Raw genomic sequence first — 22,226 nt, forward strand, 5'->3', positions numbered from 1 at the left:
GGGTTATGCATATATGCATACAAGTTCTTTGGTTGATCTCTTCCCACCCACCCACTCAATTAACGTCTAATGCACCTATCTTTAGGAAGCAAAAAGCTCTATACCCTGGTCCAGTAAAAGAACAACAATAACAACAACAAAACAAAACAACAAAGGTTGCCTGTGCGAAGGAGTGGGCATGGGAAAGAGAGGGAACTGTACAGAAACCTAGGCTGTGATGTGGGTGGTGTCCACACTTAAGCACAATATTTATATGAACTTCTAACCTTGTAGTCTTTGTAGCCCTTCAAAGAATTAAAAAAAACGATTTGCCTCTTTGTACATTTTTTAGTTGACAGCTAACATTTAAACTGTTGTAAATAGTGTGATTTCTTGTATATAGCAAATATTGTCATTTAAAAATTATACCATTACATCATTATTTTAAATGTAGCCAATGAAATTGAAACACAATTGCAATTTTAAAAAAATATATTTTATTGATTTTTTTACAGAGAGGAAGGGAGAGGGATAGAGAGTTAGAAACATCGATGAGAGAGAAACATCGATCAGCTGCCTCCTGTACACTCCCCACTGGTGATGTTCCCGCAACCAAGGCACATGCCCTTGACCGGAATCAAACCTGGGATCCTTCAGTCCGAAGGCCAATGCTCTATCCACTGAGCCAAACCGGTTAGGGCACTATTGCAATTTTAAGACATCCGGTCATCCATTAAAATATAAACAAAAAATATAAACAAGATCTTTAATAGCCAAACTTTACATTATCCATTTTTTCTCCTTGAATGTGTATTTCCTTCCCCTTCCTGCACAGAATTACATGGTAATGAAGTACAGTTTTATGCTAAATTGCTTGTTTTATCAATCACTACATCATATTTCCTGGCAATAAAAATGTATATACATTTAAAATAATAATTTAAAAAATTTCTTTGTCCATAAGGCTTTATTTAGGTGTTAAGAAATTTTCTACTGGATTAAGTTACTATTATAAGTATTAGCAGAATGAAATTTATTTAAGCAGTACAAATGTATTAAAATATTTGAGAATCATTATGTTTTTTAAAAAGCACAATTTATTAGAAATTCAGTATGTCTTATTGTTTGAATATTACCAGAATAAAACAGGATTCAGCAACAATTTTACTCCTATTTTTGTTTTGATAGCTGCAATCTTGAGAAACGTGGTTCACATGAGTAATAAATGGTAATAAAAGGAGTTTTATTATAACAGTGTCATCCAGTCCTTTTACCTGCTTCTATATCACATAGCAACCTAATATCAGCAATTACTTTTAAGGCTCAGCTGGCAATTGGAGTATGCCCTTCTCTGGTTTTGTTCAAAGCAGAGGCCTGGAAAACAACTGCATTGCCAAAAAATGTGTTAATCAGACAGTAGGGTCACTTTGTCCAATGGACTGCAGTAAAATTCCAGCTGCCCTTGTATTTGGAACCCCAGTGATGGTTATACCCTGGGGCCATGTAGTTTCAGAGTTGGAAAGAGGTTTGCCTTTTTTTTTTTGTAAACTGGGAGGAGAGGGAGTGCTATGAGGAGAGAAAAGGAAGAAGAAGAGGAGGAGAACTGGTGCTCTCACATATATTTAGGCACATCAGATCAATTGTAAGAGAGTCAAAATGGAAATCAAGAATCTGGTCATATATATATTAGAGGCCCAGTGCACGAAATTGTGCACAGGTGCGGTCCCTGGGCCTGGCCGACGATCGAAGCACGAGCATCTGGCATGGAGGGGCAGGTCCTAGCTGACCTCTGGGCCATGGGCAGCACCTGGGCCCTTGGGCCCCTGCGCACCCCCCCTCTGCCTGAGTCATGGCTCCTGAGTTCCCACGCGGAGGTGCGTTGAGCACGGCCGGACACTGCGGGCTGGGGCACAGCATGGGCCTCTGGGCTGCCCAGTGGCACCACACAGAAGCCAGGAGGGCAGCGCGCTCTCTCCTGGGCGGCCTAACAAACTGGCTCTTGCACGAACCCACGGGGGGCCCGACCGGCCCCTGTGGTCCCTGGGGCTGCAGCCCGGCTCACCTGGAAGAGGCCATGCGGGTGTGGGGTGGGCTCCTTGCGGGCGCCTGGCACCTGAGTGCGGGGGGCTTCCCCAGTGCAGAGCCCTGGTGTCCCGGGGGAGGGTAGCAGGGAGAGTGAGAGCGAGCTCGGTGGACACCCCACATTCCCACCGCACCTCCATTCCTGTCCCCCCCACCCCCAGGTAGCTGGCAAGAGGTCACAGCCCCCCGCCCAGGTGCCACAGGAGGTTGGTCGCCACCATCCATCCCCAGTTTCCTGTCACAGCCCATGGCCCAGCCCTGATCACGAGATCAGGGCCTGCTGGCCACTGGTCGCCGTCTGCGGGGTGATCGGTTGGGGCCGGGCCCCCTGCCGCTGCTGCTGGTCACTGTCTGTGGGGCGATCAGCGGGGCAATCAGGCTCCCGCTTGCACCCACCTTGACCTGGCGCCACCTGCTCACCTGCTCCCCCATCCTGCCGTGGTCCCGCTCTTGTCGGGGCCCATCGGGGCCAGCAGCGCCTCCACTGCTGCCTGTTGCCAGCATTGCGTGGCCGACGCCTGCCATGTTCCACGCCGCCCCCCTGGTGGTCAGCGCACATCATAGCGAGCGGTCGAATTCCCGGTCGAATGACTGCCCAAGGGGACAATTTGCCTATTAGGCTTTTATTATGTAGCATAAATATCCTTGTTCCCGTTTGTCATCCTGAACCTCGTGGAGGGCACATAGCCCCAGTTTGAAGACCCCCATTCTAGGTATCCCAGGAGAGGAGGGCCAGCACCTTGGACTACATTGGTTTCATCTAAAAAAAGGAAGCACAGCAGCTGGAGGTCAGCCGAGGCAGTGCTGCCATGCCCAGGCCAACTTATGCCAGAACTGCTTCTGTAGGGGCCGTGCCCGGTGTATTGACGTGGTCTTCACAAGATGTTTTTCACCAGGTAATATGTGGTCAGGCAAAGCAAAACAAAAACCCTTAACATCAACAGACACTTCACCCAAGAAGATATACAGTTGGCTATTGAAGTTTTCCCCCCAGCTTCATGGAAGTATAGTTGGAAAAAGAAAAATTGTATATATTTAAGGTGTGTGACATGATTTGATGGGTATGCACATCTTTCACTTCACCAGATAGTGCCAGATTGCTTCCCAAAGTACTAGTACTGAATAAGAGTATAGCCCCTGCCCCCAGTCACTCAAGTATGTATACAAGATGACATTTCTCCATATATTTTCAATCCTTAAAATTGTGAGGTTTTAAAATTTTTGTCAGTTTTTGGTTAATGAAATGAATCTCATCGTGGTTTTAATTTGCTACATTTCCCTGATTTCACATGAGGTTGAAATATTTTTATATGTTTATTGGCCCTTTCGGTTTCCTCTTTTATAAATTGCCTCATTATATTCTTGACTTTTTTTTTTTTTTAATTATAAGGTTCTTTGTGTTTTTTTCATTGATTTCTTGGCCATCTATCTATATTCAGGATCTGCATTCTTTCTGTTTGGCTTGCACACAAGCTTTTTCAGTCTGCATTTACTTAAATATTTTTTTTCTTTTGCTTAAATATTTTTTATAATGTCTCTCGATCAGTAGAAGTTTAACATTTAATTTGGTTAAGTTTTTCTTCTTTATGGTCTGTGCTTTTTAAATCCAGTTTAGGAAATTCTTTCTTACCGGAAATTCACAGATATATTCTCAATTTCCTTCTAAAAGTATTAAACTTCTTTCTTTGTGACATTTTATTCTTTAACCCACCAGGGAGGGATTTTTGTTGATGGAGTAAAGTTGGGATACCATTGTATATATGTATATTTTTCCTATTGGCTACTCTTATTTGATTTTTCCTCATTTATTTTAATTCTGTTTGGTCACATAGCAAATTTCTATATAGGTACACTGAGTGACCAGATTATTATGATTTCTGAATGCATAATAATCTGGCCACACAGTGCATATATTTGGGTCTGTTTCTGGGCTTTCTGCCTGGTTTTGGTAGTCTGTTTATTCCTGTTTCAATTCATACTAGAGGCCCAATGCACAAAATTCATGCAAGAGTAGGCCTTCGCAGCCCTGGCAGCCCCGGCTTCGTCTGGAAGGTTGTCCGGGCAGTCGTTCTGCTGTTCGATCATTTGGTTGATTTGCATATTATGCTTTTATTATTATAGATTGTCTTAAATACTATGGTTTAGTAAATATTCTTAATATCTTAGGGCACACTCTCCTAATTTAAAATGATCTTAGCTATTCATGCATGCTCTTCTACAAAATTTGATATAATTTTGCTGATTTTCATGAAAAAATATATTTTCATTTTGATTGGAATTGTTTTGCATTTAATTTGGGGATAATTAATAATGCTATTAGATTTTATCATCTATGAGATAATTTTTACTTAGGATGTATTTTGCTTTATTTATATGATGTTTGGTCTATAATTTTATTTAATCTATATTTTTAAAATGTTGTTTATATATTGCTTTCCATTCTTATATGTTTGGAGCAGATGTAGTTAACTGGTGGGTTTATGTCTTTATTCGAAGCTTCTGTTCTTTCTTTACATATTCTTCAGATATCTCATTGGCTTTCAGAGTCCAACGTTCACCTCCATGCAAATGAATCTTTAGTCTCTCTTCATAGTTTATCTAGTCCTGCTCTTAATTCTCCAGGTCATCATTCTAGGCACTTACTGTCCATTCCCATTTTCAATGACAAATAACATTATATTCTAAAACATATCACCGATGCTTTTTAGATGAGCTGAAGTTTTGCCATGCTTCTCTTCATTAGTGTGAATTATTTCTATAAAATAAACATGCAGTAGATCTTTAGCAAATGCTAATGACTTAAGATTGACTATACTTTAAAGCCTCTTAGACTAAAGTTGTTACAGTTACAAGGTCTATTATCAAGGGAAATAAAACAATTTCTACATAAAATGTTGTTGGCCATTTTGCCTTTACGTTGGTTTTGGAAAGGGTGTTTGGTTATTATGCATCATACACAGATTAACTTTCAGACCCATCTCTGAATTTTTGTATTAAAGAAAAATACAAACAATATACTTAAGACTGTAATTTGTATGTCTATTCCTCAAGATGATAGAACTTCTTTTGTGTTCTTTTCAAGGCAGCTGTGGCTTATCTAAGTGGATGGAGCTGCTGCATTTCTCTGTAAGGACTTGAGAGCAATCTTGCCAAGAAAAATCTAAATGATTTAAAACACACTCTCACTTCGGAATGTTAACACGCATTTTCTAATAATGGATGGAGGGCCATTAAAAACCATGCCACATCTTTTAACGTCTTGAGCTTTTTGTTCTGGCAGTACTCTGCCAGGAGAATAATCCTATGTAATAAAAGCCTAATGTGCTAAGTGTCCAGTTGTCTGGTCATCTGTTCAACCAATCAAAGCATAATATGCTAATGATATGCTAAGGCCACTCAACTGCTTATTATGACGTGCACTGACCACCAGGGGGCAGACGCTCAACGCAGGAGCTGCCCCCTGGTGATCAATGTGCTCCAACAGAGGGAGCACTGCTCAGCCAGAAGCCCAGCTTATGGCTGGCAAGCACAGCTGCAGTGGTGGGAACCTCTCCCACCTCCATGGCAGCGCTAAAGATGTCCGACTGATGGCTTAGGCCCACTCCCCGTGGGCCTAAGTGGGAGCGGGTCTAAGCTGTCAGTCAGACATCCCTTGAGGTCTCCTGGACTGCGAGAGGGCACAGACTGGGCTGAGGGACCCCCCACCTCCAGTGCACTAATTTCGTGCACTGCACTGCTAGTAGTATAATAAAGAGGATGAGTCTTAACCAACAGTAAAGATTATCATGTTTATCAAACTGCTTCCCTCTGTTCCAAGAGAGTGATTGTTAGTTCATTCTTTCTTTTTTTTTTAATCAGCTTCAAATTTAAATTCTCTCTTTATTTAATACTTTTTATTTCTTGCTGTGTCCATGACTGCACGTTTATTTTAACCCCGCATCATGGCTAGATACATAGTTCTATTGTTTAGCATTGACTACACAAATACACAAGCGAAAGAAATTCAGGTCACATATCTTAAACATATTCATAGGGAGTTAGGGTATTTCCATGAATGTTAAACAGAAAGTCTATTTGAGATAAGTGTGTCATGTTTTATTTTTCCTAATGAAAGCAATGTCTCTGATTGCAGTGACATGTGACCAGAAGACCTGGCAGGCAGTTCTGGTTTGGCCACTTTTATTCTCTGAGCCTCAAGATATTACTTTGGGAAATGAGGCTGGTGCTTATGGAAACTACATAAAGAAATGGCTGTAAAGGAGTTTGAAAAAGTACAAAAGGAGAGCAGTCTGGTAGATTTTGCCGTTCATAAGTTCCAAACGCACTTCTGATAGCTTTCTGGTTTTTAAGGTGAAGTTGGGAAAGGTACACTGTGTGTTTCTAAAAGGAAAACCCGCTTGTGAAATATCTTCAGAGTGAACTTTAGGAGCATGTTTCTAGCTCATCCTCCCTTTTGGGGATAAGGACGATGGTAAGGGTGATATTATTGCAATTATCCCCCCTTTAATTAGCCAGATTTATGCTGTTGGTTTGACTTCTCCTACTACTCTGTCCTTGCCAAAATGGCCTGTGCTTGGTTCCATGAAGTAGGAGCTACTTATTCCCTTTTTATAGATGAGAAAACTGAGGCATGGAGAGATGAACATTCTGTCCCAGAAAGTGGTGGAGCCAGAATTCCAACCAGGAAGTCTGAGCCCAGAAATCTGGCTCTTAAACATTGCCCCCTACTGTGTCTTATCACTAGGGAAGATGAGTTCAATTTTGATCATGCTTAGTTTGAGGTACCTTCAAGACATGCAATTGAAGAGATGTAGTGGTTTGGGGTTTAGAAAAGACATGGATTTGGGGGACATATTCCTGTGCTTGGTAAATAAACTGTGAAAGGAAGAGGAGGTTGAGTAAGAAGAGGAGGAGAAGGTCTCTTGGGAATACCATTTCTAGAAAACTGAGATTAGGCAAGAATAGAGTTAAGAAGAAAAATCAGGAGAATATGGGCTAGATATTTAGTGACGTCTTCAGGGGGGTAACTGGTTTTAAAAGGACTTCAGTACCCCTTCACACTCCTTCCATGACTTTGAGCCACTGGCCATGCTAGCACTTACTGCCTTGAGGACACTCGCATCTTCTACTGTGCTGTGCCATTTCTGCTCAGGCCCCATTACCGGGATCTTTCATCTCCAAGTTCGATGTCTGCCCTGTCCCATGCATCACTTTGGGTGTGTTAGCACGCATGCAGGCTGTGGCACTCATTCATCAGTTCATGGCCTTCCCTAGTTGTATAATGCAAAGACTGTGGTTTGTTTTTGCATGTGTGTATATGGGAGGAGGGGGTTGTGGGTTGGATTTTATTTTATTTCATTGTTTTATATACATATATTTTAGAGAGAGAAGGAGAGAGGGAGAAAGAGAGAGAAACATAAATGTGAGAGAGAAACATCAATCAGTTGCCTCCCGCACATACCCCTACTGGGGATCGAACCTGCAACCTGGGTATGTGCCCTGACCAGGAATTGAACCCATGAGCTTTTGGTGCACAGGACGACCCTCAACCAACTGAGCCACATGGCTAGTACTGTATTTTAACTCTATATCAGGCTGGGGACCCTAAAGTTCCCTATCTGGAACACTCTCCTTACCAACTTTCTCTCCTGTTTCCCAAACCCTGTGCTCTGTGATCGCCACCCTTGCTTTTCAGTTTAAATTATCTTCTGTGATCAGCAAACCAACCCTTTAAAACCTAGTCTTTAGACGCCATCCTCTCATTAACCTATTTCCGTGTCCGAGTCCCAACACTGGGTTAGGCCAGTGGTTGGCTTATTCCGTTATTTTCCTGTTCTGGGCCTCAGACTTTATGGGAAAAAAAACACAGAACATTGATTCAACCTCCCAAAAACCTTTCTTTATGTTTATGAAACTTTGAAGTCCTAATCATGTCTTTAATTTTGTTTTAATATTCAATGATCCATAAATGAATAATTCACACAAATATTGAATAAAGCAGAATAAAAGAATAAATGTTTGTTAATAGCCTGATAGCATTACTCGTGATAGCTTTTGTAGATTTAATTTAGCAATAATGTTGAATATATATTCTAGTAAATGAAGCATTTTGTAAATTAAATATTTTTAAGTATATATTTTTTAATTCCAAGGAGAAGAAAGCCACATTCAGTGTTTAAGCTACATAATAAGATGTTTTGTGCTCTGCTTAAATATATCCTCTATGTATACTTAGGCACAGTGGTTCTAAGGCTACTCTAGACATTCTCATTTTTATTCTTCTGACTCAATGTTTTGAAATTTTGCCCACTAGATTGTTTCTTACATAATCATCTGTTTTCCCATTTTTTCTCCATGATAAAGTCAATATAACTGTCAGCATGAGAGATCTTGTTTCGCTAAGCTGCCAATTTAATACACACAAAAGCCTTATCAATTTACTTTCTTGTTAGGTTCTGCAACCTTAATATATTTTAAAATGCAATTTCTCCATCATGGTTTTTGAAATATTAAAATGAACTCGCAGAGCTATTTGTGCTGATGGAGAGTAAGACATTATTCTGCAGTGACTGCTTTTTTCTCAGCCTGTGCTTTCCATCACTTGTCCTCCATCTGGGAGGAGAAAACCACTGGCTCACAGATAACTGCCTCATTTCCATTTCTTTGCTAACTTAGTGTGGTCAAGTACTGTCTGTAAGTAGGGCAGTTGGAGTGGGTTTGGAGAGCTGGGATGCAATCTAGCTTCTGTGACAAAGGACCAGTAGAAGTCTAGCAGAGTCTGGCATTTGGAAGGAGTATTGTGCTTCATCGTGTAAGGAAAAACTCGTAGTGTTTGGTGTCTTTTTTCTTTTTTTTCTTTTTTGGTAGCTGGGAAAGGATTAGTTTGGAAGTCAGTCTCTAGGTGTGGTTGTGAGAAACAGCTTGGAATTTGAGAGTCTCTGCAGACCAAACTTAATGCTTGATTGAAAAGACTGATGCTTTCATCCTTCATAAATATTTTCAAATCCTCCATAACTATTCCCAAACCTGAGGCATTCAGATACTCCAAATATACTTTTTTCTTGAACACTGAAATGGTAAGGTTACAACTTGGTAAGCTGCTTATTTGAGTAGGAAAACAAAGTAAAATATTTAAAATTAGTTTTTAAAACTTATTTCACTGCAGCCTTCAAACAAAAGATTTTCTTTGCTTGGTAAATTTTAAACATTTAAATGACACGATGTATGCCAATGTCTTTGGACAGTGACGTGTACCGATTGAAGTCTATTAGTAGAAGTGATCTTTTTACTTCCATGTAACTGGAAATACATATAGTCGCTCTATTCTTTTTTTGTCTTAGCTTCTCCTCCATGTGAACGCCTCACTGTGTGTGTCTCATTATACAGGGTGGGACAAAGTAGGTTTACAGTTGTTCAAACAGAAAATAATATAATAATTAATAATAAAATTATAAGATTAAACTCTCTGTTTTGTGTACTCACAACTGCAATCCCACTTTCCCTCCACCCTGTAATGGAGTGAGTAAATCTTTGAAGGAACAAGATAGAATGCTGCTGCTTCTTTGATCTAATCTGCTTAGGGGTTTTGCAGATCGTTTTCTCTGGACTATCTAACTTCCCGATTACACGCAGGGCTCCTGGTCTCAGCCAGCCTCTGCCCTGGGAACCTGTCCTCCGCCGTGAGGAAGCATCACAGTGGCACCACTTAACCTGCAGACACTTTCGAATGGATAAAGGATTACAGGGTTGTATTCTTCGTCACCTTTAGTTCTCAACATTTTATACACTCTCTAGTTTTTCCTTTTTCAACATGACACTGACAGAATCATCCTCACTCATGATTCTAAAATATGTGTTATAGCTTGAAATTTGGAATTTATCTTAGTGTTTTATAACTCATGAGTATTATTTTTACGGTAGAAATACAGAGATGGATTCTACAACAAATAGACTTGTTGCTATGTGTCATGAACATAGGTTACGGAAAATATGTACTAGTATTATAGAAGTGAATTCATAACTCTGTTAGCATATACCTGTAATGATTTAAAGAAAATGTAGATTAATAAGCTTGTATGTGACAGTGATGGTCTAATCCATATTTTAAAATTTAATAAGCTTTGAACACACATGCGTTTAAGCTGATTTCTATTACTTTCATTGTTTTTATTGATAAAGGATAAAATATTTTTAAATTGCTTGTAAGAATTATCTGCTGTTAGTTTAATTTTTTTAAAAAAAATTTATTTTAAAATTGAACAGCAGTCCTAGCCGGTTTGGTTCAGTGGATAGAAAATTGGCCCTTGGACTGAAGGGTCCTGGGTTTGATTCTGGTCCAGGGCATGTACCTCGGTTGCAGGCTTGATCCCTGGCTCCGGTCAGGGGTGTGTACAGGAGGCAACCGATTGTCATGTCCCTCTCACATCAATGTTTTTCTCTCTCTGTCTCTTCCCCTCCCTTCCACTCTCTCTAAAAATCAATGGGAAAATATCCCTGGATGAAGACTAACAACAATAACAACAAAATTGAACACCAACTATTTTGCTTTGCAATAGCATTTTCACTTATTTTATTGGCTCTTTTATGATATTCTTTATCAAACATAATCCTTACCTTTTAAAAATATGTATTTTTATTGATTTCAGAGAGGAAGAGAGAGGGAGAGAGAGATTGAAACATAAATGATGAGAGAGAATCATTGATTGGCTGCCTCCTGCACATTCCCCACTGGGGACCGAGCCTGCAACTCAGGAATGCGCCCTTAACCGGAATTGAACCTGGGACCCTTCAATTCGCAGGTCGACACTCTATTCACTGAGCCAAACCGGCTAGCGCTAACTAATCCTTACTTTTTGTGTTAGTCATTATTTTTCAAATTTCCAGTGTACAGATGAAGTAAAAAAAAAAAAAGAAATATTCTGTTTTTTAGTTGCACTTATGTTTAGATATATAAATGGTGCAATTTAACTTTTATATTACTGTTTCAAATATGGACTCTGTCTTACCAATTCTCCCCCACCCCCCATTATCTCAATGTTTCAACAACTTTTTTGTTGGCTATGTTCATGGGCATGTTGACCACAAATGTATAGAGAAATGTGATGACTAATTGACCTTTCATATCCTTATGATTTCTTACCATTTTTTGGGGACTGGAGTTCCATTTGATATCTAAAGAAAGCTATGGACCTTTTCTTGAGAAAAATACATATTTATAAACACAAAATTTAATATACATTTCTAGACATTTTATCCACTCTGGCTTAAGAACTGCTGTCTAATTTTAGAAATTAAGTACCCAAATTTAGACTATGTTATTTAGTATATGTTATTTCCCCATTTCTACAGACTACTTTGCATTCATTTGAAAAATATTAATTATCAAATTTGTGCATGTTATAGAATTTCTGAGCTGAGAAGAAGCCAGGAATTTAATTATCAAAGAAACAAAAATTTATATTGTCTGCTGTACAAATTTAGAGAAGGACAAATTGTGTGGGCTGAAATGTTTTTGGGTACATTGGGTTGAATTAGGCTTAAGAAGTTAGGGAAGACAGGTGGAAGAAAATGGGTCATGCTATCTGTAGACTAAAGCAGTGTTTTTCAAACTCAAGCAATGTAATGACTCATTTTAAAAGGAAAAATAATTATTGTGGCCTGTCAGTGTTGACTTCTTTTTTTTTTGAAATGTGATATTACTTAAATATGCAAAAGCACATTTCCGCTTATGACTCTTATGCAACTGTCAAACTCAGAACTGTTCTACACATCCCACACAAACAAGATGACACAAACAATGATAAGGGTATGTTGCTGCTGAATTGCCACTTCCAACAGAAATGTGGAACTGGTCACCAGCCATTATGGCGTAGGTTCTTTTGAATTCAACATGCCCATGCTACTAGGACTTAAATGTATGGTTTATGCTTTTTTAAAAAATTAGCTCAAAAATATTTAAAGTAGTACTCTCTGATGTCAACTTGATTGTGAACATAAAATGGGCATAGTATTCAGTTACGAGACAGTTATTCAGATGATTCAGAAGGTCTTTGTATTAATTTTTAAAAGATTATAATTGGCATGGTGATTTGAAACAGACATTTCTGGGATGGTAGAAACTTCTTATATCTCGATTTGGGTATTATTTTCATGGGTGCACACTTTTATCAAAACTCATCAAATTATAATTCACTATATGTAAATTTTACCTTGATAAAGAACAATTTATAATTGGAATCAAAACAAAATTTAAAAATTTTTACAAGAATTCTCATATTCTGAGAATAGGTCCATGGACTTGGACTTTGGGACCCACCATCAAGGACTCTCCTGGTCACCAAACAACATTTATGACTATGTACACTTTGGTCCAGACCCCTATGCTGTTTTCTACTAGGTGAATAAAATTTGCCCATGCATAAGCAGTGAAGACGCTGTGTGCCCAGAGTACAGAGTCTCAGCAGTGTGACTTACACCAACAAGTCCCTTCAGTCATCTTGATTCCAACTCAGCCTTCGAATTCTCTGATACTCCTCTGAGAAGTCTTCATTCCACCTTTGTAGCCACATGGGAGAAGTGAGAGGAGGGTAACCTGAATAATACAGAAGGAAAGGGAACCAAGAGAGTAGCAATCAAAGGAAGGTCAGAATTTATTAAATGATTTGTCTTCAAAATTTTTATTTTCACATTGAACACTTGTGAGAGAAGTCAACATTTTTAAAGTTTAATGAGCAGAGATCAAAATTAGTTAGACCCCTGATCCTGTGAGTTATTTCCTGTTCTTGTGGTTTTTCAGCTTGTTGAGGAGGAGGGTTGTGACCTTATAATCTCTCATGAGTGCCTTTTTCTTCTATGCCTATTAAAAAAATTTTTTTTTTAGAGCGAAACTTGCAGCACAAGTTTTAAAAATTTCAAGTTATTTTACCATCCTTTCACATGAGCTCTTCCAAGTTTTTAGAATGGCAGTCCTCAGAAAAATCCCGGGTAATCTAAGACCCAAGCTTCTATTGATTCATTCCTGAAGGTTGCATCATGGTCTTATATGGCTGCTACAGCTCTAGCATTATATACTTGCTCTATACAAGAAGAAGAAGGAAAGTCAAGGACAAAATAGGGACCTCTTCCCAGCTAATCAGTTCTTAAATAGCCATCATAGAAGTCCCACACAACACTCCACATAGACCTAATTGTCTAGAACTGAGTCTTATAGACTTCAAGAAAGAGTGTAAACTTTTATTTTGGGTGAAGAATATCCAACTAAATATCATGTCCCTCTTACTTAGTAGAAGGAAAAATGGATTTTGGGTCAGGCAACCAACAACCTGTGTGACAAATGGAAAGCCACCAGGGAACAACATGATGCTTTATAAAAGAATACTCTGAGCATGTTTTCCTATGTCTCTTGGCCTTCCTTATGTCCTCTTTCGAAAAGTATCTATTTAGATCCGTTGCCCATTTTTTTATTGGGTTGTTTATCTTCCTTCTATTAAGTTGTATGAGTTCCCTGTAAATGTTGGAGATTAAACCCTTATTGGAGATTGGCAAATATGTTCTCCCCATGCAGTGGGCTTTCTTGTTGTTTTGTTGATGGTTTCTTTTGCTGTGCAGAGCTTTTTATTTTGATGTAGTCCCATTTGTTTATTTTCTCTTTATTTCCATTGCCCTAGGAGCTGTATCGGTGAAGATATTGCTTCGGCATATGTCTGAGATTTTGCTGCCTGTGGATTTCTCTAAGATTTTTATGGTTTCCCATCTTACGTTTAAGTCCTTCATCCATTTTGAGTTTATTTTTATGTATGGTGTAAGTTGGTGGTCTAGTTTCATTTTTTTGCATGTATCTGTCCCAATTTTCCCAACACCATTTATTGAAGAGACTGTCTTGACTCCATTGTATGCTCTTGCCTCCTTTGTCAAATATTAATTGAGCATAGTGGTTTGGGTCAATTTCTGGGTTCTGTATTCTATTCCATTGGTTCAGATGTCTGTTCGTGTGCCAGTACCGGGCAGTTTTGAGAACAGTGGCTTTGTAATACAGCTTGATATCTGGTATTGAGATCCCTCCTATTTTGTTCTTCTTTCTCAGGATTGCTGCAGCTACTCGGGGTCTTTTTTTTATTCCAGGTGAACTTTTGGAGAGTTCGTTCTAGGTCTGTGAAATATGCCATTGGTATTTTAATGGGGATTGCATTGAATCTATAGATTGCTTTGGGTAATATGGACATTTTAATGATGTTGATTCTGCTCAAAGTCACTAATAATCCAAGAGATGCAAATCAAAACGATAATGTGGTACCATCTCACAACTGTCAGCATGGCTATCATCAACAAATCAACAAATGACAAGTGCTGGCAAGGATACACTCGTACCATTTGCAACAGCATGGATGGACCTGGAGAGCATTATGCTAAGTGCAATCAGTCAGTCAGAGGAAGATAAATATCACATGATCTCATTCATTTGTGGAATATAATGAACAACATAAACTGATGAACAAAAACAGATCCAGAGACAGAAGCATCGATCAGACTGTTAAACCTCAGAGGGAAGGTAGGGGAGGGTGGGGGTAAGATCACCCAAAGACTTATATCCATGCATATAAGCATAACCAATGGACACAGACACCAGAGTGGGGGGTGAGGGCATGAGTGGGAGGGTGGGGGGGTAAGGAAGGGCTAAGGACACATATGTAATACCTTAATCAATAAAGAAAATTTAAAAAGAGAGAATATAATAAAAAAAAATAAAAAGAGAGAATACTCTGGCCCTTGTGGAAAATTGCTTATGAGAGGGAAATAGTGGAAGCAGGGAGGCCAGTAAGGAGTCTGTTGAGGAGTTCAAGGACTCGATAATGGGCTTGGACTAGGTGGGTGGCAGTAGTGGTAGAGTGGATAGATCTAGGCTAGATGTCAGAGTTCAGATCTACAGGTCTTGGTAACAAGGGAGGTGTGAAGGAAGAGGAGGATTCAAGAATGAACTCCAGGTTTTCTAGTTGAGTAACTCTGAGGGTGATGGTGCAATTTATGGAGATGAGGAAGAGAATGAGTTTGTAGGGAAAATGAGGAGGTTAGTTTTAAGTATGTTAGGGTTGCGATATCTATGGGAGGTTTTGAGTAAGCAGTTCGATATATATATTTCAGGAGTTCAGAGAGGAGGTCAGAGTTTATCCATTGGGTTTGTAGTTTTAGGGATGTTTACCATCACCCAGGGAAGGCTTAGAAAGGGAAGGGGCTCCCAAGGGGCACTAACATTTAGAATTTTATAGGGAAGGAGATGTCAACAGAAGAAAGTGTGGAGCGGCCGAGGAAAACCACGGGGTGCGGTATTTTGGAAACCTGGAAAGGCAGGGCTTCAGGATGACATGCTCTAATTGTCCAAGGTTGCTGAGAGGCTGAATAAAATACAGCCAGGAAGATATCCAATAGACCTGGAAATCTGGAGGTCACTGTGCCCTTTATACAGATGTTTCAGTGGAGTGGTGGGGATAGATGCAGGCGTGGAGTGGGGACCAATAGCACCCACCTGCTGTATATAGGCTGCAAGCCTCTGAAAAACGAAGCGTACCTCAGGAAACCCAAACTCCTCAGTGGATAACTGGAGGAGGTAGGATGGAGCCCATACAATGAGTTTAAGCTGCTGCCTGCTGGTGTGTGGCTGCAGGATAGCTTTGGGGACAAAAGAACCGTTTGTCAACTTATTGGACATTCACCTTTTGTGCCAACCATCGTCAGGCGTGGACATGATTGTGAGGAAACCGTTCCAGAAAAGTGTTCTTCTCTGCTCGAAGCTCACAAGTACAACCGATTCTACCAGGACCTGGAAGGAGACAAGCCTGTTGGACGTGCATGTGGCAACAACACAAATCTGATCAGTGAGGCTCCTTGAAACCAGGAAATCATAAGCAAAGAAATTGTTGACCCTCCCTTCCCCCCAAGATACAGCAACATGATTTCTTGTGTTTAAAGAGTTTTTAAAGAATCTTGGGCAAAACTTTCCTGATGGGAACCAGCTGAGCCTGGCTGATGTGCCTGCCTCTGCATTGAAACCGTGTTTTACAGCGGAAGGTCCTCCGTGTTCTCCTCCCATTTCTTCTCTGCAGCAGGAGTGAGTGCTAATATCCCTGTAATTAAAAAATGTCTGGCACCTGGAAGCCAGAAGTGCCCACCCCCTGATGTCAGTGATGTAAAAACAGTCCGCCAGCTCTTTATATTGTGAAGCTAGCACTTATTTATATCTGTGAGTTGGTCGGCCTCTGTGGGTTGCTGTGTCCCTTAAGTACTATAATCAATGCCACACTGCAGTGGCCCCCAGTCCTATGAATAGTCACTTCCTAAGTAGTTCCTTCATTTCAGGGACACCTTGTCTACTCAGAATCTTAATTTTGTTATGAGTAATTGGGAGAGGAGGCAGGCCAGACTTGAAGTTGAACCCTTCATCTGGTGAGTTATTTATGGCTTCTGGGGACAGTCCATCGTGCTGGGAAGGAGAGTGAGAATTTATGTTCCCTGAGCTTCCTTCTTCCTCTTTTCAGAAAGTGAAGTAGGGTTACAGGCCACGGAGCAGGACTGCACACAATCCCTAATGCAGGGGTCTTCAAAGTGTGATCCCTAGACCATCATCAGTGCCACCTAGAATCATTAGGAATGCAGTTTTATTCACTAACCCAAACCTGTTGTATTCAAACTGTCAGGTGGTTCCCAGCAGTCTGCGCTTTAGCAAGCCCTCTGTGATTCTGTCACAAGCGTAACACTGAGAAGCACTCCCCTATCAGGAAGGAGAGAGATTCAGGGCCATTCCAGAATAGAAGAAAAAATACAAATTAATGGGGATAACACTGGACCTATGGTTGACTATATTATGGAGCAGTACAAATCTATAGGTTTGAACTCTCTCTCTGAGGCCTTGGAGATGTCCCGTCTATCCATGTACTCACTGGAAAGGAGGGAAGGGAAAAGGGAGGGAGTCATGCTGGGAATGGGAATTGGAGTGGAAGAAATAGAGGCAGCTTGAGTAAGACATTAGATTGTAATGGGAAACAGAAAAATGACAGGGTTGTAAAGCATAAAAATATACATACAAAGTGTTTCCAGGAGATGGTCCACTTTCCTGTACCTAAGACTTTGAGGTGTCTTTACAGATTGAGGGCTTTAATTTTTATGACATATTTTTTTTCATATTACTGCTTTGGTTTACTTTTTTAAAACTCAAAAAATGGTAAGAATCATTCTTTGCAGCAAAAATTTGCTTTGAACATGCTAATGTGTTATTGAATTCAACAATATCTCTAACATTTATTTTAAATTTGTGGTTAAGAACATTCTTGTTTGACTATAATGCTCAGGAGGGGACCTTTCTACATCCTCTGAGTAGGAAATGGAATTCCTTTTTATCTCTGACATCTGGCTCATCCTTGGTGGGGTGGTCCTCCCTCCCCTCACCCTTAATGTATGGTAACCACACAATAGGATGTGTGTCCTATTTCCATGGCTGTGACCAGATCTGAACCCCACTCCAGTTCTGCAGAGACATATAACAAATGGTGCTGCAGCGTTTTTTGGCTTTCTTTTTTTGGTTGGGAGGAGAGGAGGGATGCATATCCTAAAAGCATTTTCAAAGTGCATAGGTAATGACATGAGATCTCGAAAGATCTTAATAACTTACCAAAGAAAAAATAAATTGGCAAATGTACATTTAAAAAATTTTGAAAGTGGACTTTGATTTTATACCCAGAAATTCAGTCCACAGCTAATAAGACATGTGAAGAATATGAATTCTTTAAAAATATGCAAAAGCAAACTTGTTTTATTGCTAAAATAATATGGCATTTTATATCTCTGCATCTCAGTGTGAGTAGTGTTATTGCACCTTCACCTTCCTGCCTTTGATTTCCTGAGTGTAACTCTTGTGTTAAGAGCACATCCATCACTTTCATGTGCAGCATAGATGATTTAATTTTTTTCTTTATGCAAATTTTTATAAAATTAAGGAGAAATTGGGGGAGGTTTGCCAGATTTAGCAAATAAGAATACAGATTGCCCAGTTAAATTCAGTTAAATAATACTTTTTATTTGTTTGTGTTTGTTTTTTAGTATAAGTATGTCCCAGGTGATATTTGGGACATATTTTCATTAAAAAATTATTCATTGTTTATCTGAGATTTAAGTTCAACATGGTGCACTGTATTTTATCTGACAACCCTAAATTGGTAGTAACTCCAAAATTATAGCTTCTGAGCATTATAGTCATTCAAAATTACCCAGCTATTAACTAAATTGCCTCAGATAAGAATATCTATACCTGGATATTCTTGGGTTATATCTTATGTCTGTGGGCTATGTACAGTTTTAAGTCACTCTGGAGGAGATCCCAACCTTCTCCTCAAGAAATCACATCAGAATGCAGTGAATGTGAGCTATAGACTTATAGGGATAATCTTGAAGACATCCTACCTTTTTTTTCCAGTGTAATTTTTAAATAGGTTATACACGCACATTTCTTTTTTCCTCTCATAGGTTTTCCAAATTTATAATAAGTGACCTTTTGGTGCATTAAAAAAATTGTGATGAAATACACATAACTTAAATTTTATCACCTTAACTATTTTTTAATAGTCTTCAAACATTATTGCACTTTAACCTTCATAATGTGCAATGCATGCATGAAACGATCTGCAGACTAGTTTTAACAAATCAAAGAACACTTTTAAGCAGACGTGACTGTCCTAAATTGTGTATTAGGTAAGAGTTTTACAAACATTGCTTATATTAGTGGTAACGCTGGAGCTGGTGAGTATTGCACCTTCTCCAAGCTGCACATTGAGAAGCACCAATGGTGTGATGGGACTTGTGGCCCTTCCCAGGGGCCTGCACAGATGTGGGCCCTCGCATCTCCCTGTGCTTGTGGACTGGTTTGGTGATCCATTGGGTGTCAGGATTTCTTCTGAGAGCCTTAGGGAATGGATCAATGAAGATAACCTCAAAGAATTTGTATGTGCAATCTTCACCAACCCAGTAAGAATTCAGGACTCTTAGAGCCCCACAGTGGCATCCAGCACGCTCCTCGGCAACAGACTGAAGACTTCAGGCAAACTTTAGTGGTTAACCCCATGATGGACAGGCTTGCCGTAGGTCGCACCCTCAGAACAGAGGTTGCGGCCACCACGGTGCACGCGAATTTGATATATGACATAACCTTGCTTGGCCTGGTACCCCAGCCTGCTCGCTTTGTCAGGGCAGCTGTGGAGCACAGACAGCTGGCGGTACTGCCAGCAGCGCAGCCTGAGAAGGAAGCGCATTACATCCGACTGCTTCTTCCTCCATAGCTCCTGGATGTACTCGTAAGCGCCCATCTTGGTTTACCTGATGTTTGGGGCCAGATGGAAAGGAAGAGCCTTTCTCCCACCTCATCTTAAAACTATTTTTAAATGCATAGTTCCAAGGCAATAAGTAGTTTTACATTCTTGTACAAATATTATCAACATTCATGTTCAGAACACTTTTCATATTGCAAACAGAAACTCTACCCAGTAAATAGTGACTCTATTTACCCCTCCCTCCAGCCGCTGACTCCACCTCCTCTAGTCAGTGATCTCTGTTCCCAGGTTTGACTGGAAGCAAGCACCTTCCATGTGCCCATCTTTCCCATTGTCCAGTCCCTTACCCCAGTAATCTGCAGGGAATGGACCGGTGGTTCCCTGGGGAGTGTAAAGTTGCAGCTTCCTGGTGAAGCTGCCCAGATGGCCATGCTTATAATGTTTGGTCTCACTTTTGCACCTTTCCTGTTATTAATAACCAGCTAATTACAACTGTATCACTATGATTGTCTTAAGGCTTATTATTTTTTAAACGAATTGCAAATCTACACTAATAAAAGAGAAAGATGCAAATTGACCATACCTCATGACGCCCACCAGCCAATCAGGAGTGGGTATGCAAATTAACCCAACAAAGATGGCAGGTTAATTTGCATACACAGGTGCTGAGCTGCCAGGGGCGTTCCACACTGCCCCAGCTGCTCAGGGCCTCTGGGCAGTGTGGGAAGGTGGGAAGGTGGCTCCGGGGCAAGAGCGGAAAGGCGGTGCTGGCAGCCAGGGAAAGGAAGGCCCATTCTTGCACGAATCTTCCTGCATCGGGCTTCTAGTTGGATATAAAAGTAATTTAAATTTCTCATACTCAGTTCTCTTATATTCTGCTCATCAGCATTTGGCATCTGTGGACTTGGAAAATATTTCAACTTCTTGAACGTTATCATATTTGTGGCATGAACCAAATATCTCTGCAACAGCATTTGAAAATATTTATAGCTACCTTATTTATGGAGGTCACTGTGGGAATTTTGAGTTTTATGCTTTTAAGTGGATCCTGGAGTTGATGATTTTTTAGATTTTAGGTCTGTCCGAATTCCTGAGCATGCTACTAACCATTTGGCCTGCAGGGGTTACTTTTAAGCTAATTTATTCTGGTTTCTCTCTGTGTTTTGAGACTTTAAATGGCTAACTTTGCATGAAACAAGCTTACACTAGGACCATCTGGTGTATCAAGGTGACCGATGCTCAACTCATTTGATTAAATGTTTCCTTCTCGAATCCTCTCTCTTAAATATGTACACACATATATGCCTTTACCTGGATATCTTGGGTTGTATCTTAGATTTAACACAAGGTCATTGTTTCGCAGTTGTTGGCTCCTTGTCTCACAAAAGGTGATGACAACTTGTCATTTCTGGTACAATTATAAAATCATGCCATAATAAAGCCTCTTTTGTACTTTGCCCTAATTTGCCAGTATTAGTACAAGAAATTCTTCTCATTTATTAATCCCAAACATCAAGGTCCAAAATCCTTGGAAGCGCTGGTTTGGATTTTAGGCTGAGTTCCTGTCAGGGTTTGTGCTGCTTCCTTCCTATGGCTGCCCTCCTCCCTGATGGTGCCATGGGAAGCTGGGTGTGTGAGCGTTAGTCTGCACTTCTGTTCCTAGCAGGGCGGTTTGTTTGACCTCATGAGCCGGGCAGGGTACAGTGGGGAAGAGCACTACATTAAAAGGCAGATGACCCAAGATATATTTGGTTTTAAGTAGGCCCTCAATTTCTCTTCATTTCCTTATTTTAAATTGTAGTGTTTGCCTGTTCCAGCTACCTCACTGCCTACTATTGCCAGGATAAATAAGATACGATTTGTGAAGGCTCTTTGTAAATTCAAAAGCCCTCTATAAATTTTATGTATACATTTGGATAAATGGGTTCATGTGTCATGTACTTAAGTTGAAAGAATTAAAATAATTGACGTTCAATAGGATTTTTACCGCTTCAAGGTGTTTTTACAGATGGGTCCCATTTGATCAGCTTAACACCTTGTGAAGTAGGAAGAACTGCTGATAATATCAGACCTATAGTGGGAGAAAGGACACTGGAAGGTTTGGTCACCTTGCTGAAGTCAGGACACCCAGGGTTAAAGCCCCGGGGTTTCTCTCCAGCCCTGGACCATTGTCACCACCTGCACTTTCCCTTCATGCTCCCGAACAGGAATAATAAATTCATCACTTGGCAGTTTCCTGTTATCCCCTTTCAGCTGAGCCCTGTGACACGGGGGAAGGTAGAGCTGTGTGGTTTGTAGCAAGAGACAAGGAGCTCAGGGACCAGTAGGTTCAAACCAGGAGCCATTAGAGTGGACTCTGACTCTGCTTCTCCCGGTGACCGTTCCAGGGAAATCAGTAGCCCAGTAATTTCTTGAGTAAGAATTTTAAACTTCCCAGTGGCTAAGAATATAAACGTAGGAAGGGCTCAATGTCAGCAATCTGATTTGGGGCGGGGAGCATGTGTGTTATTTGCAAAGCAAACACATTATTTTTGGGTTGCTCATTTATTTTGGGGTGACTTGCTGGGGGGAGTTGCTGGAAGGATGAGGGGGACAGGAAGGCTTGGCAGTACCACAGACTCTTACATCTACAGTGTCCTTCAGGAGGTTTCAAGGACCTTATGTCAGGCTTATTTGCATATCTCATGATGTCCTACACAGGTGTTCTGTAAATACCCGAGTGACCAAATGAATAAAACATGGAGGAAAGTCCTGCAATAGTGTATCTGAAGAGCTGGTTTAGTAGTGAGATGTATTCTAAATATGTTCATTCATTTAACAAATATTATTTTGAGCACCAGCTATATACCAGATACT

General features: G+C 40.2%; 1 protein-coding gene and 1 pseudogene across 9 annotated transcripts in view; one reads left to right on the top strand and one right to left on the bottom strand.

Moving 5' to 3' along the window:
- The window catches only part of ANK3 (ankyrin 3), a 597,115-nt gene that overhangs the window by 37,047 nt on the left and 537,842 nt on the right, over nt 1–22,226 (top strand). The gene's annotated exons all lie outside the window — the stretch shown is intronic.
- LOC307112489 (large ribosomal subunit protein eL15-like) lies at nt 18,823–19,406 on the bottom strand (annotated as a pseudogene). Its single transcript has one exon. The product of its transcript is annotated as a large ribosomal subunit protein eL15-like (transcript).

Source organism: Cnephaeus nilssonii (assembly GCF_951640355.1).
Source record: "Cnephaeus nilssonii genome assembly, chromosome: 16".
Lineage (NCBI taxonomy): Eukaryota > Metazoa > Chordata > Mammalia > Chiroptera > Vespertilionidae > Cnephaeus > Cnephaeus nilssonii.